We start from the raw sequence: 14,650 nt of genomic DNA on the forward strand, positions 1-14,650 counted from the left end.
ACCCGACCGGCAGCCCCTGAGCTGAGCCAGGCTTTTTCCCGGAGGCATCTTCCCAAACCATCTGCTGTGGTGTTCCTCTTGGAAAAGCAACTGCTCGTTGAAAGGAAAAAGAAATAGAGACTTTAATGTTTACTGAGGACCTATTTTATGCGGCAGACGCTCCAGTTAACTCTCAGATCTGTAAGGCCGCTTGAAAGGAGGCAGAAGTTTGTGGAAAAGCAGATAAGTCGCTGAAGATCACAGAGCTGGAAAAATGATAAAGTTGGAATTTTGCAGCCAAAGTTGATCTGACGCCAGAGTTTTGCTTCTCTCCCTTAGCTGTAAGGCCCATGAAGTCAGGCACCTGATGTGATTCATTCTCTATTTTGTTTTTAATTTTTATTTTAGAGAGAGAGAGAGAGAGAGTAAGCAAAGGGGAGGAGAAGAGAAAGAGAGAATCTCAAGCAGGGTCCACTCTCAGCACAGAGCCTGACGCGGGACTCGATCCCACGACCCTGGGATCGTGACCTGAGCGAGAGTCAGACGCTCAACCGACTGACCCACCCAGGGGCCTCATTCCCTGTTTTAACTCCAGGGCCCACGTCTACACTCAGAATACAATAGAAACACAGAGGAAGCTCTCCATACTGTGACAATCCAACGGCAAGCCACAGACAAGTGGACACAAGCATCCAATGACCTCTTACACACCAACATTTGGGGGACAAAGGTCCTGGATGACAGTAGCTGTCAGAAGAAGCTCCTTGCGAGTCTCACTTGGGTCATCAGATCTCTCCCTCTCTGTCTTTGATCGCTCAAAGGTGAATTTGGTACATCTATCCTTCTGCTGGCTATTGTAGGGCATCGTAGCTTCCTCCTAGGTGCAACCACAGTTACTCACTAAACAAGTGCTCGTTGGAAACACGTGGTGCCAAATAAGAGCTTGTAAGAGAGAACTGGACAAACGTACGTTGAACAAAAATAGGAAACAGAAAGGAATGCAAAAGTGCGGTCGGGAGCCTTGGAGTCCGAGAAACTGGATTGGAACCCACTCCCTAGCTGTATCCTCACGGGAAGGTGACTTCATTTCTGAGCTTTATTTTTCCCAGCTCTGGAATTAGGACAGCGACATCTCCTTTGAAGGAATGCTGTACGGCATGATCAATAATGTATGCAAAGTCGCGGGAATCCAGGAGTTGCTCCAAAAGCAGTGGCTGGGAAGAAGGTTGTTTTTGCCAAGTCGGGCATTCTCCAGGTGAAAGCATCTGTGGGGCTGCAAATCTTAAAAGGATTTGCAGCAACTGCCAGATTCCCCGAACCAAATGTAGCAACATTTACATTTTCCGTACCATGGAAAATTGAGGGATGATCCAGGAAAACACAGACATCTTGAGAAAATTTAAGGGCTCCAAAGTGTTTTTCCATTCAGGGACAATAGAAAACAGGAAAGCATTAATAACGTGTCAGTGCCCAACTGTGGAGCGGAACCCTCCCCAGGAAAGTATCTGTTGGTATAAATCACGACCCGGGCACGGCGTTCCCCAGACCGACGTGTCATAACAACCCCTCCCACGACCACCACCTCGGGAAGACGTTGAAAACCTTTTGAACTTGACAAAAGCCAGGGCCTTCCTTAAATAGGACCGTCCCTTCCCAGAAAGAGACCTCGCCGTATGCCAGCTCAGACCCGACTCCAGCTGAAGCGAGCAAATGCAGCCCATGTCTCTGCTCCCCAGCCGCTCTCGGAAATTGACAGTCTCTAAATTACAGCCCGAGAAGCATCTCGCATGCCAGCTGACAAAGGGAAGAGAGGAAAAATCCTTACAGATTATGGAGCGTCCTCTTCTCCACTCGGGGGAAGAGGTGTTTGGGGCTCATGGCATCGGACCCAGGCACCGAATGCAAAATACGTGACTGCAAACACCTGGGAGGAGGCAGAGACAGAACCAAGAGGAGAATAAAGAGGACCCCAGCCTCTCCCATACAGGAGGCAATTTGGATTAAAAAAAAAAAAAAAAAAAAAGATGAAGAAATGAGATAATAAAAGTAACAAATGAACCTTCAATTGCTTTGCTTCCGGGAGCTCCCATCTGAGTTCAGACTGGGTCTCCAAGTAAACTTGGGTGGATTAATGCAGCCCGTGATACAAACCAAGCTGGGGGAGACGGGACCCAGTCGCTGCAAGATTTAACCCTTGGCGAGTGGGCGGAGGCTGGTGTATCCAGGTGAAAACCAAAAGAACAAGCAGTGTCCCTGGTGTTCAGCGGGGACCGGTAGGTGATGCTTGGGGCACAGATGCCTGGGCTCTGAGGGACTCCACAGAGGAACGTGAAGTTGGCTCAAGAAATGCTTACAGAGAAAGAGGCGAGAAAAAATACACAACTCCAGGGTAGATAAAAGAGGCATCAGAAGAGACGAGGGACGGGATGGGGGTGAGGGTGGGTGTCAGGCGCTGGGGACATCAGAGCTCCCCTCCCCAGGCCCCAGCAGAGCCTGAAGGGGGAGCTGATCCCCACAAGGACAGGCGTGCAACATCTTGCTCTTCAGGAGGATGCAGAGAGGGAACGTTCTGGGGCTGGGGCTCAGAGCAGGTGCAAAGGTCGCCAGATGCACCGCACCTGACGGCAGGGCCAGGAGAAGAGCGTCAGCGTGGAGACGGGCAGTTAACAAGGTGAGCCGCCAAATGACTGCTGGACGGAGGGGACTTTCTTCGTGCGTGCCTTCAGCCAGGCTTACGACGAGTGTCACAGTCTGCCGTGGGCCATGTGGGGAGGGGACGTGACTTGCAGGAAAAGAGAACCGTGCGCCCAAGTGCCTGCTTGCCCTGTTCCAGGTGACAGCTGGCCACAGGGGAAGGGGAAGTGCAGGCATATTTCCTGCTTCGTGGAACATCTAGCCCTTTGTATATGTTCTGTTCCTTCTGCCTCGTTTCCCACATCCCTTGCCTTCGATCCTTTATTCACTGACAAATCACAGCGATCTCTCAGCTTGTGGCCACTAGCCACCACGGGCACTTTCTTTTTTCTTCTTTTTAATGTTTATTTATTTTCGAGGGGGAGAGGGAGACACAGGATCGGAAGCAGGCTCCGGGCTCTGAGCTGTCAGCACAGAGCCCGACGTGTGGCTTGAACTCACGAGCAACGAGATCGTGACCTGAGTCGAAGTTGGACGCTAAACCGACTGAGCCACCCGGTGCCCCACAACCATCTATATTTTATATAAAGATGCGTCATCCTATGCATGAGGATGTAGGAAGACATATTTACTATTGAGAGACGAGATCATACATGTTAGAAGTAACCATCCTCAACAAGCTGATCCTGCCACCCTTCTGGGTTTCCCTCGGTGCCCTGCCGCCATCTCCCCAACCCCGTAGGCCTGCCCCCTCGGAAGGACCTGGGCATCCATGTCCCCTCTGCTGTGAAGGCTCCCCCCGAGCACCTGCTGGGTCCCTGCCCACCTGCTGCCACCGGCCCCCAGAACCTCCCCCGTGGGAGACTGTCCCGACTACCCTGTGAACAAATGCAATGCCCGCTCCTCCTGCCTCACTTCATTTTCTCTCCGTGACACTCATCGCCTTCCCATACGTTCTCGTATCAGTGACTGGTCTGCTTCTTTGCCCCGCCCCCAACAAGGTGGCCTCGTTAGCCTCCTTTGTTCTCTGGGGGGTCCCCAGGCCAGAGCACCCCCTGCTGTCACTCACAGATCTGTTCTGTCCCCAGACCCCTGCCGGGGGCCAGGCCCTGCTTCCCCTCATTAACCAACGCAGTCCCATGGGTCTCTGGGTGAAGACTGTACCCTTCCAGAAGCCTCAATGAGTTAAGAGCCCTGCACCTCAATGCCCGGGCATCCCTCTCTCAGCACAAGGTGCTCCCTGATGCGACGGTCCCTCTCTTTCTGGGCGTTCTTCTCATCTGTGAGTCCCCAGCTCTTCACACAGCAGGAGCTCAAAAACGCCTCATAGGGAAGCCAGACTCATAAACAGACATGAGCCTTATAGGTGGGTTTTTTCTCTTCTTTCTTTCTTTCTTTTTCTTTTTTTTTTTTTTTTTTTTTAACATAGGCATGAGTAAGGTAGAGAAGAAACAGAAGAGTGTTAAGGGCAAAAACAAGAAGGGACAGCTGGGGGAGCCTTTTTGGGGACAGCAGCTTGCTTAGTACTCGGCAATGCTCAAGACCCGTTATTTCTTCCATCCATTTACTTCTCAACAGGAGACTGAGGTTCAGAGGCTCAGGGCCTTGCCCAAGGTCACAGGTTCACAAATTACCGAACTCCTCTCGTAACCGGAGGAAGGCCAGACCTCGATCGGCTTATGCCTCTTTTTCTCCAACAAGCTTCCCAGACGAGCTCACAACTCCACGAGGTGCTGTCTCATGTGCATCTCTCCCTCACAGCTGTGCCCGAGATGTCTTAGGACATTGCCTCGCCCGGATATCTGACTGCTCTGACCGATGTCTAGAGTGAAAGCCCCCGGAGGGCAGGTGCCGTGTTTCGTTACAGCTCATCACACTCTTGCCAGCTCCTGGCACCGTTCTTAACACCCACTTCGAGGCCAATGCACCCACAGGACCATGGAGCCTCGGTCTTCTGGACTCCAGAAGCCCCCATTCATCTGCAAAGAGCAGGATACACATCCACGCTTACAAAATTCAAGCCCACTGGCATTCGTATCAAGCTCCTGCTTCCCTTTTTTTTTTTTTTTTATTTTTTTCAACGTTTATTTATTTTTGGGACAGAGAGAGACAGAGCATGAACGGGGGAGGGGCAGAGAGAGAGGGAGACACAGAATCGGAAACAGGCTCCAGGCTCCGAGCCATCAGCCCAGAGCCTGACGCGGGGCTCGAACTCACAGACCGCGAGATTGTGACCTGGCTGAAGTCGGACACTTAACCGACTGCGCCACCCAGGCGCCCCGCTCCTGCTTCCCTTAAACAGCTCCAAAGAGTCCACCAGTGAGTGGGCCTTCTGAGCAGGCGAGGTGATCGCCTCACGCGTCTGGGAGAGCAAGGTAGCCACAGATACAGCCTACCCTTTCGGCCAGCTCCGACGGTTCCGTAAGTGATACGAGGCTTGTTTGTAATCAAGTTAGAATATGTTTAATGAGGAATAAATTTGATCCTGAATCAGGACACACTGCATGAGCGTCGCAGAGCTGACTCACTACCTGGCCACGGCATTCCATTTTTAGAAGGTCAGGGACATTTTTAGCTTGCCTCTTTGTGCACGTGCTGCTCAATGTACAAATATGGCTTCACTTAAAGGCCCTGGCACTTGTTCCGTCCTTTCTGCTCTCTGGACGCAGGCGGGAGCTTGAGAGGCTGGAGGACAATGCCGAGGACAGGTGCAGCCACCTGCACCTCTCTGGAGGCAGCAAGCGGCAAGGTCAGCACCTTCAGGTGGAGGCCGGGGGACGAGTGTGATGGCAGTCCAGCCTGGTGCTGGAGGCATGGGCTCCTGACTTGATGGGCCCAGGCCTGAATGCCAGCTCTGTCTTCCCATGGCCTGGGGCAAGCTGCATAATACATCTAAGTCTCAGTTGCAACATCTGTGAAACGGGGATTTCACAGACTGTGGTTGGCAGGATTCCAAGATGGCCTCCAAGATTCCCACCTCCTAAGATATACATGCTTACAGTTTTCTGGAGTGTGGACAGGATCTAGGAATATGATAGGAAGGCTTGCTCCCACGACTGGGTTACCCTATCCGACAAGGAAGAGAAGTCGCACATGTTGTTAAGGTCCCAAAGCAGCTGACTTTGAGTCAATCAAGACAGTGACGATCCTGGGTGGGCCTGACCTAATCAGATGAACCCTTAAAAGGAAAGAGCGCCTTCCCGGAAGAGAAAAATTCGGAATCTCTCGTGGTGTTGAAGGAGCAAATGTTGTGGAAGCATCTATGGAAAAAAGGCCACACAGCCAGAACCCGAGAACAGCCTCCAGGAGCTGAGAGCAGCCCCACCCCCACACATGAAAATGGAGACCACAGCCCTATGATCACAGAGGAACGACCTCAGTCAACAACCACAACTTCTCTGAAGACACCAGCCCTGGCTGACACTTTGATTTCAGCCTCCTGAGACCCTGAACGGAAGACATAGCTAGGCTGGGCCCATGGGGATACTAGACAATGTATATGCCTTTTAACCTCCTAAGTTTGTGGTGATTTGTCGTGCAGAAACACATAGCCAATCCACCAAAAGTAACTAGCTCCTGGGGATGTTAGGAGGCACCAACTGCATGCAGAGTGCTTGGGAAAGAGCCTGGAGTACCAAGTGACTAATAAAGGGTAGCTGTTATTCTGATTTATTTTCTCTACTATTATTAGTAAGATGATAAATATTAAAGAGCTTCTGTATCCTGGAAGGAGCTATCAATTCACATCCTGGTTTTGTCGCCGAGCAGCTATGGGATCCTGGGCGAGTAAGTTGACTACGTCTGTTTCCTCATCTGATAACACTTCCCCCCAAGATCATCTCCCTTTAGGTTAACTCTGCAGTTAGGTTTAAGCATCTAATAATTTCTAAGGGCTTGCCTAGTTCCTCAGGTTCATACAGGTTGATCACACTGATTTCTCTTAACCATCGTCTGGCCCAGAAACTACTAGTATTTAACGTCTATTTATTTTTGAGAGAGAGAGGGGCAGGGGAGGGGCAGAGAGAGAGACACACACACACAGAATCCAAAGCAGGCTCCGGGCTCTGAGCTGGCAGCACAGAGCCCAACGCGGGGCTTGAACTCACGAACTCTGAGATCATGACCTGAGCTGAAGTCAGACCCTTAACCGACTGAGCCGCCCAGGTGCCCCCCAAAACTGCCAGTATTTAAAAGTGGCATCCCATCGATTGGGGGATGGGAGGTTGAAAGATGGTGTCTCCCGGAGGGGAAAACTCACAGGGGGCATGGAAGGAGAGTCAGGCCGAAATGAAATTGCCTTTAAATAAGACAAGGTTTCAGGGACGTATTTTTAAGCAGAAAGGTTAACCGAAATACCAAGCCTCGGAGTATCTTGTCCAATCTGATGGTGTCCGCTACCACCATTCACAGAGGATTCCCACATTCACATCAAGTATTCGTTCATTCATTCACTCATTCATTCACTCATTCAGTGAGTGCCTAATAGGTTCCAGGCCCTCGGCCTGAAGCTGGGTCTCCAGACCCGCACAGCCAGGGTCTCCTGGGCCTCATCTGTGCACTCGGTCTCAGCACGGCCCAAACCGAACTCTCTCTCCTCCCTCTGCTTGCCTTTCTCTCAGTGAACACCACCATTCTGCGGTCAGTCACCCAAGGAGGGACCGTAGGCTCATCCCACATCCTCTGTCCCCCGGCTCTCCCCACGCCCCAGGGGGACCAAGTTCTGCCCATGTCAAGGACTCCTCCTCTGTGTCCAAAAGCACATCCTTAGTGAGACATGCGAGGTTCCTAGGGCTGCCCTGACAAATGGCCACAGACGTGGCAGCTTAAAACAACACGAGAACTCTTAGAGTTCTGGAGGCAAGGAGGCCAGGAGGCTGATACCAGCTTTCCTGGGCTAAAGTCCAGGCGTGGGCCCCACAGGATCAGTCCCCTCACCTTTTCCAGGTGACAGAGACTATGGTCTTATTGGGCCCATGATTCCTCCCTCAATCACTGAAGCCAGCTCCTGTCATCACATTTGCTAATTCTGTGGTCAAACCTTCCTCTGTGTCTATTATGAGGACGCTTGTGATTTGAGTGAGGCCCTCCCAGACCGTCTCCTCATCTCAAGAACCTTCACTGCATCACATCTAAAAATGCCCTTTTGCTTTTCTTCATGAAAGTAAAGAAAATTCTGCTCTCAAAGCCCCACTGAAAGAAGGCAACACAAACTGCTGTTGAGCTCCTGTGGAGTTTCAAGAAGGACGCAAGTAAACGTCTGAAAGACCTGTTAAAGATTTCATTCTTACTATTTTTATTGTTGTTATTGCTATTGTTGCTGTTACTATTATGTTTTTAATGAGTATTTTTAATGTATTTAATATGAGCTTCCTATCCTTACGTAGGCAAATGGAAGTTCAACATTTTTACCAAAATGGCTTCCGACTTTGTTTTTCTATTGTCTGTATCTCCTCCTTGACGCTTACCTTTATCACCTCATTCTAAACCTCACCGGCCTTCCATCTTTACGACTCATCCCAGCAAATCAACGTTCCTTTAAAAATCACTCAGATTATTATTCCCCTACTCTGAAACCTTATTTGGTTTCAAGATTCAAATCCATAGGTTTTTTGGTGTGATACTGGAGGCCTTTTCTAATCTGAGCCTCTTAAGCTAGGCTAACACACCTTGGCCCGTTCCTGCCTCCCCGTTGATTGTCTAATAAGGTTCATTCTATCATACCCATCATCCACTTTTCCAGTTCAAATAAGAAATAAGGGTATGCCTAACTCCATAGTAATCTCTTTGTCTCCTGCCAGGGTCACTAAGTTGGCCAACAATTTGTGGATTCCTAGACTCCACCTCAGTCCTACTAAATTAGAATCTGGTGTTTAGCTTGAAAATACGCACTTTTAACAAACTCTGCAGTCAATTCTTAGATTCAGTAACACTCTGAAAACCTATGCTCATAACCTCAACAGAATTTGTTATAGAGTGCTTGCCATCTGACTACTGGCTGCTTGGTTAATATTTTTGTAATATGAAATAAAATCACACATTAAGTCACCTAAAAAAATAAAAAAACAAAAATGCCCTTTTGCCGTATAAAGTAACATCCGCACATTCTGGGGATTAGGGTATGGCTATCCTCTGGTGCTATGATTCCACCTGCCGCCCAAGGCCTCTGTCGTCTTTCTCCTGCATCACTCCAACAGCTACTAACAGTCACCCTCATTCACCTTCTCCGATATATTTTATAGAAGGAGGTCGGGATGATTTTTCTCAAGGCCTCAGGGCCACTGTGTTTGCTGTTCCTTCTTCCTAGAACATCTTTTCCCAGTGCGTCACATGATAGGCCCTTTTTCATGGTTTAGGGTTCGTCAGGAGGCTCTCCCTGATTATTCTACTTATGTAAGGACTTCCCATCATTATTCTCCATCATGGCACCCTTCTTTTTTTATTTCACACACACCGCTTGTGCTTCCTATAATTACACTATTTGCTTGCTGACCTTTTCAACGCCCTTCACCCCACTAGAACATAAGCTTTGCGGGCACAAGGGCCTTGCTGGTATCATTTACTGTGGTATCGTCTCTGCTTTGCACAGTGCCTGGACAGGTGACAAGATGACTGCGGAAGGCAGAATAATGGCCCCCCAAAAGACATCTACACCCTACTTCCAAGAACCTGTGGATATGTTAGGTTACAAGGTTAAAGGGGAATTAAGATTGCAGATGGAATTATGGTGCTGATCAGCTGATTTTAAAATGGGAAGATTATCCTGGATTATCCAGCAGGCCCAATGTAATCACAAAGGTCCTTAAAAGTGGAAGAGGGGGGCGCCTGGGCAGCTCAGTCGGTTAAGCACCTGATTTTGGCCCAGGTCATGATCTCATGGTTCGTGGGTTCAAGCCCCGTGTCAGGCTCTGTGCTGACAGCTTGGAGACTGGAGCCTGCTTCACATTCTGTGTCTCCCTCTCTCTCTGCCCCTCCACCACTCACACTCTGTTTCCCTCTCTCTCAAAAAAAAGATAAAAATTAAAAAAAAAAAAAAAAGTGGAAGAGGAAATCTGAACAGAGAGCCAGAAAGATGTCATTGTGAAAAGAGTTCAGCCCCACGTTCCTGACCTTGAAGATGGAAGAAAGGGGCCCAGAGTCTCGTGGGAGATCTCTGGGAGGTGGAAAAGGCAAAAGAAGAGCTTCTCCCCTAGGGTCTCCAGCGGGAACACAGCCTTGACCACACCTTGATCTCAGCCTCGAGACTCGTGTTGTTGGACCTTTGCCAGGTGGAACTGAAGGATGATAAATCTGGGTTGTTTGAGGTCCTAAGCTTGTGCTAATTTGTTACAGCAGCAATAGAAAGCTAACCCAGTGCCTCGCAAACATTTGGAGTGATGTATCTACAAGCCACAAAAGCCAAGCATTGCTGAGAAATGCCAGAATCTAGGAAGACTTCTCCCCCAGGATTTTCAGAGAGAACACGGCCCGGCCAGCAGCACCTTGATTTGGCATTTCCAGCCTCCCAAACTGTGAGACAGTAAATGTGAGTTGTCTTAAGCCAGATACTTCGTAGCAGTTTGTTAAGGCAGGCGAAGGAAACTCATAGGCTGGACCCTCATCCTGGACTACAGGTGACATTGCTCCTGCGACTTTGCCCTTCTGCTTGGGCACTTAGTGACACTGGGGAATCATGAGTTCCTTCTCCTCCAAGGCTCAGCAAGCAGCCTTGGACTTCAGCCTGGGACAGGCTCTTGGGGACCCTCCGCTGCAGGTGGGAGTAGGGGATATCAGGAAGCCCGAGGTCAGGGCCACAGGCAGAGAGCAAGACGGCACTCAAAGCAAAAAGCGAACCACGGCGAAAGTCAGGGAGCATCTCGGACTTGCTGGGCCCCACTCTCCTTCTTCAAAAGGGTGCGTTGCGGGTTCACCACGCCAGGGCACCCAGCTCAGGGTCTGGTACAGACTTGTATTTCCTTCCTCCCCTCCCTGCTCCCTTTGCTTTTCTTAAATTCGAGTGGAAGGCAAAACAACAGTGACTACTTTCTGAAACGCAAGAGGGGACCTCAAAAAGCATAAAGGCCGGAATTAAGCTGCGGAATTAAACCACCGACAAAGAAAAAAAAAAAAAAAAGATTACAAATAATAAAATCTCACCTAGGTGCACGGCCCCAGCAAACATAAGGGAAACGCAAGTCCCTGCTGTGCCTTTTTATTACTTGAGGTATACGGAGTCTCTAATTTAAGGCTAAATATAATACTAAAACATACACAGCTGGACTTTCAAGTATTTTCAAAACACATTTAATACCTTCCCGTGCAACTCCCAGAATCTGAGCAGCCCCTCGCTCTGCACCAGTATAAACAGAAGTTGGGGTGGACTGAACATATGGGCTTCAAAAGGATATTTAAGAGTTGAGAGGGACGCACGGTGCGGGGGATCCGGAGGGATGGGCTTGCTGAAGCGTGCCCGCAGTCACACGGTATCTTCTGGTGTACTAGGGCTGTAATGAAAACCAGCAGACCCCAGCAGATGGGGCCAAGGCTAACAGGGTCTGCCTCTGACCGCAGCCTTTCCTGCCCCCGTGTACTTTTTGGCTCTGCTCCGACACTCCCGGGCCAGTGGAAAATTAGAAAGATCCAAGCCTGCCTGACAGACATGAATAGACTCTCTGTTATCCCAGGAATTCTCCTTGGAGGAGGCAGCATCCAGGGTGCCCGTCACTGTTTGGTATTGCCCCCGGGCATCTCTACTCATTCAACGATTATGCGCGGAGAGTCGTCTATGTGCTGGATGTAGCCCTGCGCACGCACGACGGCGGGTGAGCAAAACAAAACCAGGGTCCGTGTCTCTAGGAACCGTGTGATGTGGGGACAGAGACGATAAAGATGATGCCGGTGATGTGCAAACACTCAGAGGGGCCTGGGAAGCCAGGGCATGTGGAGGATGGGGCACACTCAGCATAGATGGGCTCTGGGAGGAGTCAACAGAACGTCTACGGGGGGCAGAAGGATGCCCCCCCCCAAGATGTCTACATCCGAATCCCCAACACCTATAGATGTGTTAGGTCGTGAGGCGAAGGGAGGTTAAGATCACAGAGGGAATTATGGTTGCTGATCAACTGACTTTAAAAGAGGAACGTCTGGGGGCGCCTGGGTAGCTCGGTCGGTTAAGCGTCCGACTTCACCTCAGGTCATGATCTCACGGTCCGTGAGTTCGAGCCCCGCGTCGGGCTCTGTGCTGACAGCTCAGAGCCTGGAGCCCGTTTCAGATTCTGTGTCTCCCTCTCTCTCTGCCCCTCCCCTGTTCATCCTCTGTCTCTCTGTGTCTCAAAAATAAATAAACGTTAAAAAAAATTTTTTAAATAGGAACATCTGAAAGAGACTTAGAGGGTGGGGGGCACCCAGCAATGGGGAGATTATAGGAGAACTTTTTTCCCCCCTCAAAACAAAGGGCAGAGGCCCCATCACAGTTCTAGAATCTGGCTACAGATTCGTCACTACTCTTTTTATCAAGAAGCAGTCTGTCCCCCCGCCCTGGAATCTGGTGGGTTTGGGCTGGTTCCCCCATGAAGCACAGAGGTGACAGCTTCCCACAAAGACATACAGCAGAAGTGATGCCCTGTGACCTCCGAGGCTAGGGCAGAGCAGCCATGCAACTGAGGCTGTGTTTGGGGGGACGGCTGCCTTCCAGAACTCCAACCACACTGAGCCCACCTTGCTAGGGCCCAGCTGAACACATCCTTCCCTGCCATCCTGACAAGGCACTGGATGTGGGAGGAAAACCATCTTAGACCCCGGAGACCCGCCCTCTCGTCCCCTGAACGCCACTAAGTGACTCCCGGGAGCAGCACATGGAACCGGAGATTCCGCCGGCCAAGACTTATCCAAAGTCCTGAGCCAGAGACTGGCGATGGCTAATAGAACGGCAGTCCTAAGGCAGTGAATCGGGGTGGGGGGTGGGGGCGCTTTGTTTCTCAGCCACAGGGAAATACTTGAAGAGAGGCCCCACACGGATAATGGGAAGATGAAACGAAACCGTGGATGGAAGGTTCCCGGTACAGAGTGGACTGTCAGCAAAAGTCAGACCACGTCCCTGTTTCTCCCGTTCCTTGTGACAATGGAGGGTGATTGGTTTTCGGTGCAATCACCTTCTTCGACACCATGCTGCATTAAACCATAAATTACAAGCAGCTTATCCACGTCCGATTCTCGCTAAGCGCTAGGTTTTACCGGGCTCTCAAAGTTAGAGGATGCCGAACGTGTAACCTGGAGTGGCTGTCCGCAGAGGAGGGTTCTGGAAGGAGGTTCTTCGGCAGGAGAGAGCAGGGCCTGAACAGTCTCGCTGCTGACGTGCGCTTCGAGGCCTCATGGCATGCTCTCCGTGGTGAGCCAGCTGTGTGCGCCAGGAAGTTTTTAAATGATTTTCCGAGCGATATCATTTTTCTTTCCTAAACGGCACAGATTGGTGAGCTCTAACGTGCTTCTGCATTAAGGACAACAGGCAGTCTCCCTTGGCGCGTTTCATTGTGAAGCTATTTTTCAAATCAGCGTCTAGAAGAGGCTGTATAACTTCGTGATTGTGGGAACACGTTTTGGAGCCCGACGGGCCCCAGTGTGAAGTCTCGATCTCGCCCTGATCGATGGAGAGACACTCGGCGCGTGGTTGAACCTTTGCAAACCTCAGTTTGCTCCTCTGTGAAATGGGAATAAACACAGCGCCACCCTCCTAGTTTGCTTGTGAAGAATCAACTAGATCACGGGAAGGGCCTTAACAAAGGGCCCCACAGAGGGTGGGAGCTCAGAGTAATTGATCTGCTACAGCGACGGCATCAGCGTGAGTTCTGCTATGATAAAAGTTGTTCGAGATAGCAAATCAAAACCCAAGGTGCCTGGCGATATCCTCCGAGATTCAAATGTCACTGGATGTCTTGTACTAGTTCCTAGATTATCCGTAGAGTCTGGTGGGTGGTGACCCCAGGTCCCTTATCGTCGCCACCTCTCCCCATCTTCTCATCCTTAATAAAAGCCGACATCATTCTTGCTCCCTCCAGACTCACTGAGGACGGCTGCTAATTAAGATAGGCCAGGAGCCTGCTCCAGAAAGACGTGCGGTGTGACTTCTCCTAAAGCAACACCCCTGCAGTTATTACATAAGCACCTCCCGACAGCAGCGTCCTGAGCTGCGCCCCTGCGGACTCTGCAGAACACCCTCTCCCTCCACCTCTCCCCTCCCTCCCTTCCTGCCTCAGGTCTGGCTCCATCTGAAGTCTCTCCCCCTACCAGGGGCTCATTTTTTTCCCCCCACATAATACAGTGTAGTTTATTACATAAGTGATTTATGGCACGCACCTTAATGTATAAGGGGCAAAACTTGTTTAAAATAAATCCAACTGAGAGGATAATCTCCATGGGCAAAATGTACTTCGACTTAATTTCTCTACTGGGTATTACACACTATATAATTGCCTTAAACAGAAGCTGCACACACAAATTTAGCTTGGCACCGATATCTGGCTTCACAGAACACTCAAGTTACATGCTGGGTTTTGCTACAAATCCTTCACTCCACCAGAAGAAACTCCACAGCATCCCTTAAAGAAATATTCAGCTTGACTCCCCCATGGAGACTGAGGTGGGGGGGATGGGGAGAAGGGGGGCAGCTGACGGTGTGTTCGATTTGTGGGGGGCATGGGGGGGGTTGGGGAAAGGCTTTTGTCTTGGGAGAGGAGGCAAAGGGGCCGGCCGGTGTCTCAACAGACTGGGTCCGGGACGGTATCCTCGCTCCACATTCAGAAGCATGTTCAGCAGCGAATGAAAGTGCCCTTGTGTCGCTGGCCCCGGATGTGGGGTCTGTGCTTCGTTACAGCTGGTGACGGCCTGTCCTCCTTTCTCCGGTGGAATCGTCAGTGAACATATTCATGGACTCCAGCACGCACACATGCATTCGTGTATTCATTCCTTCTATAAATGCTGAGCTCCTCTTAGGCTCCGGGGCGGTGGTGGGCCCTGGGCTGTGGGGATATCACAGTGAAGCAGAGACTATGGCTGCCCTTGCGGT

At 50.4% G+C, this 14,650-nt stretch overlaps 1 protein-coding gene across 1 annotated transcript in view; it reads right to left on the minus strand.

Annotated features, from left to right (window-relative positions):
* Window positions 1-14,650, minus strand: part of WWOX (WW domain containing oxidoreductase) — a 984,564-nt gene that overhangs the window by 175,706 nt on the left and 794,208 nt on the right. The window lies entirely within an intron of this gene.

Source organism: Puma concolor, chromosome E2 (genome assembly GCF_028749965.1).
Source record: "Puma concolor isolate L17-30 chromosome E2, mPumCon1.1.hap2, whole genome shotgun sequence".
Classification (NCBI taxonomy): domain Eukaryota; kingdom Metazoa; phylum Chordata; class Mammalia; order Carnivora; family Felidae; genus Puma; species Puma concolor.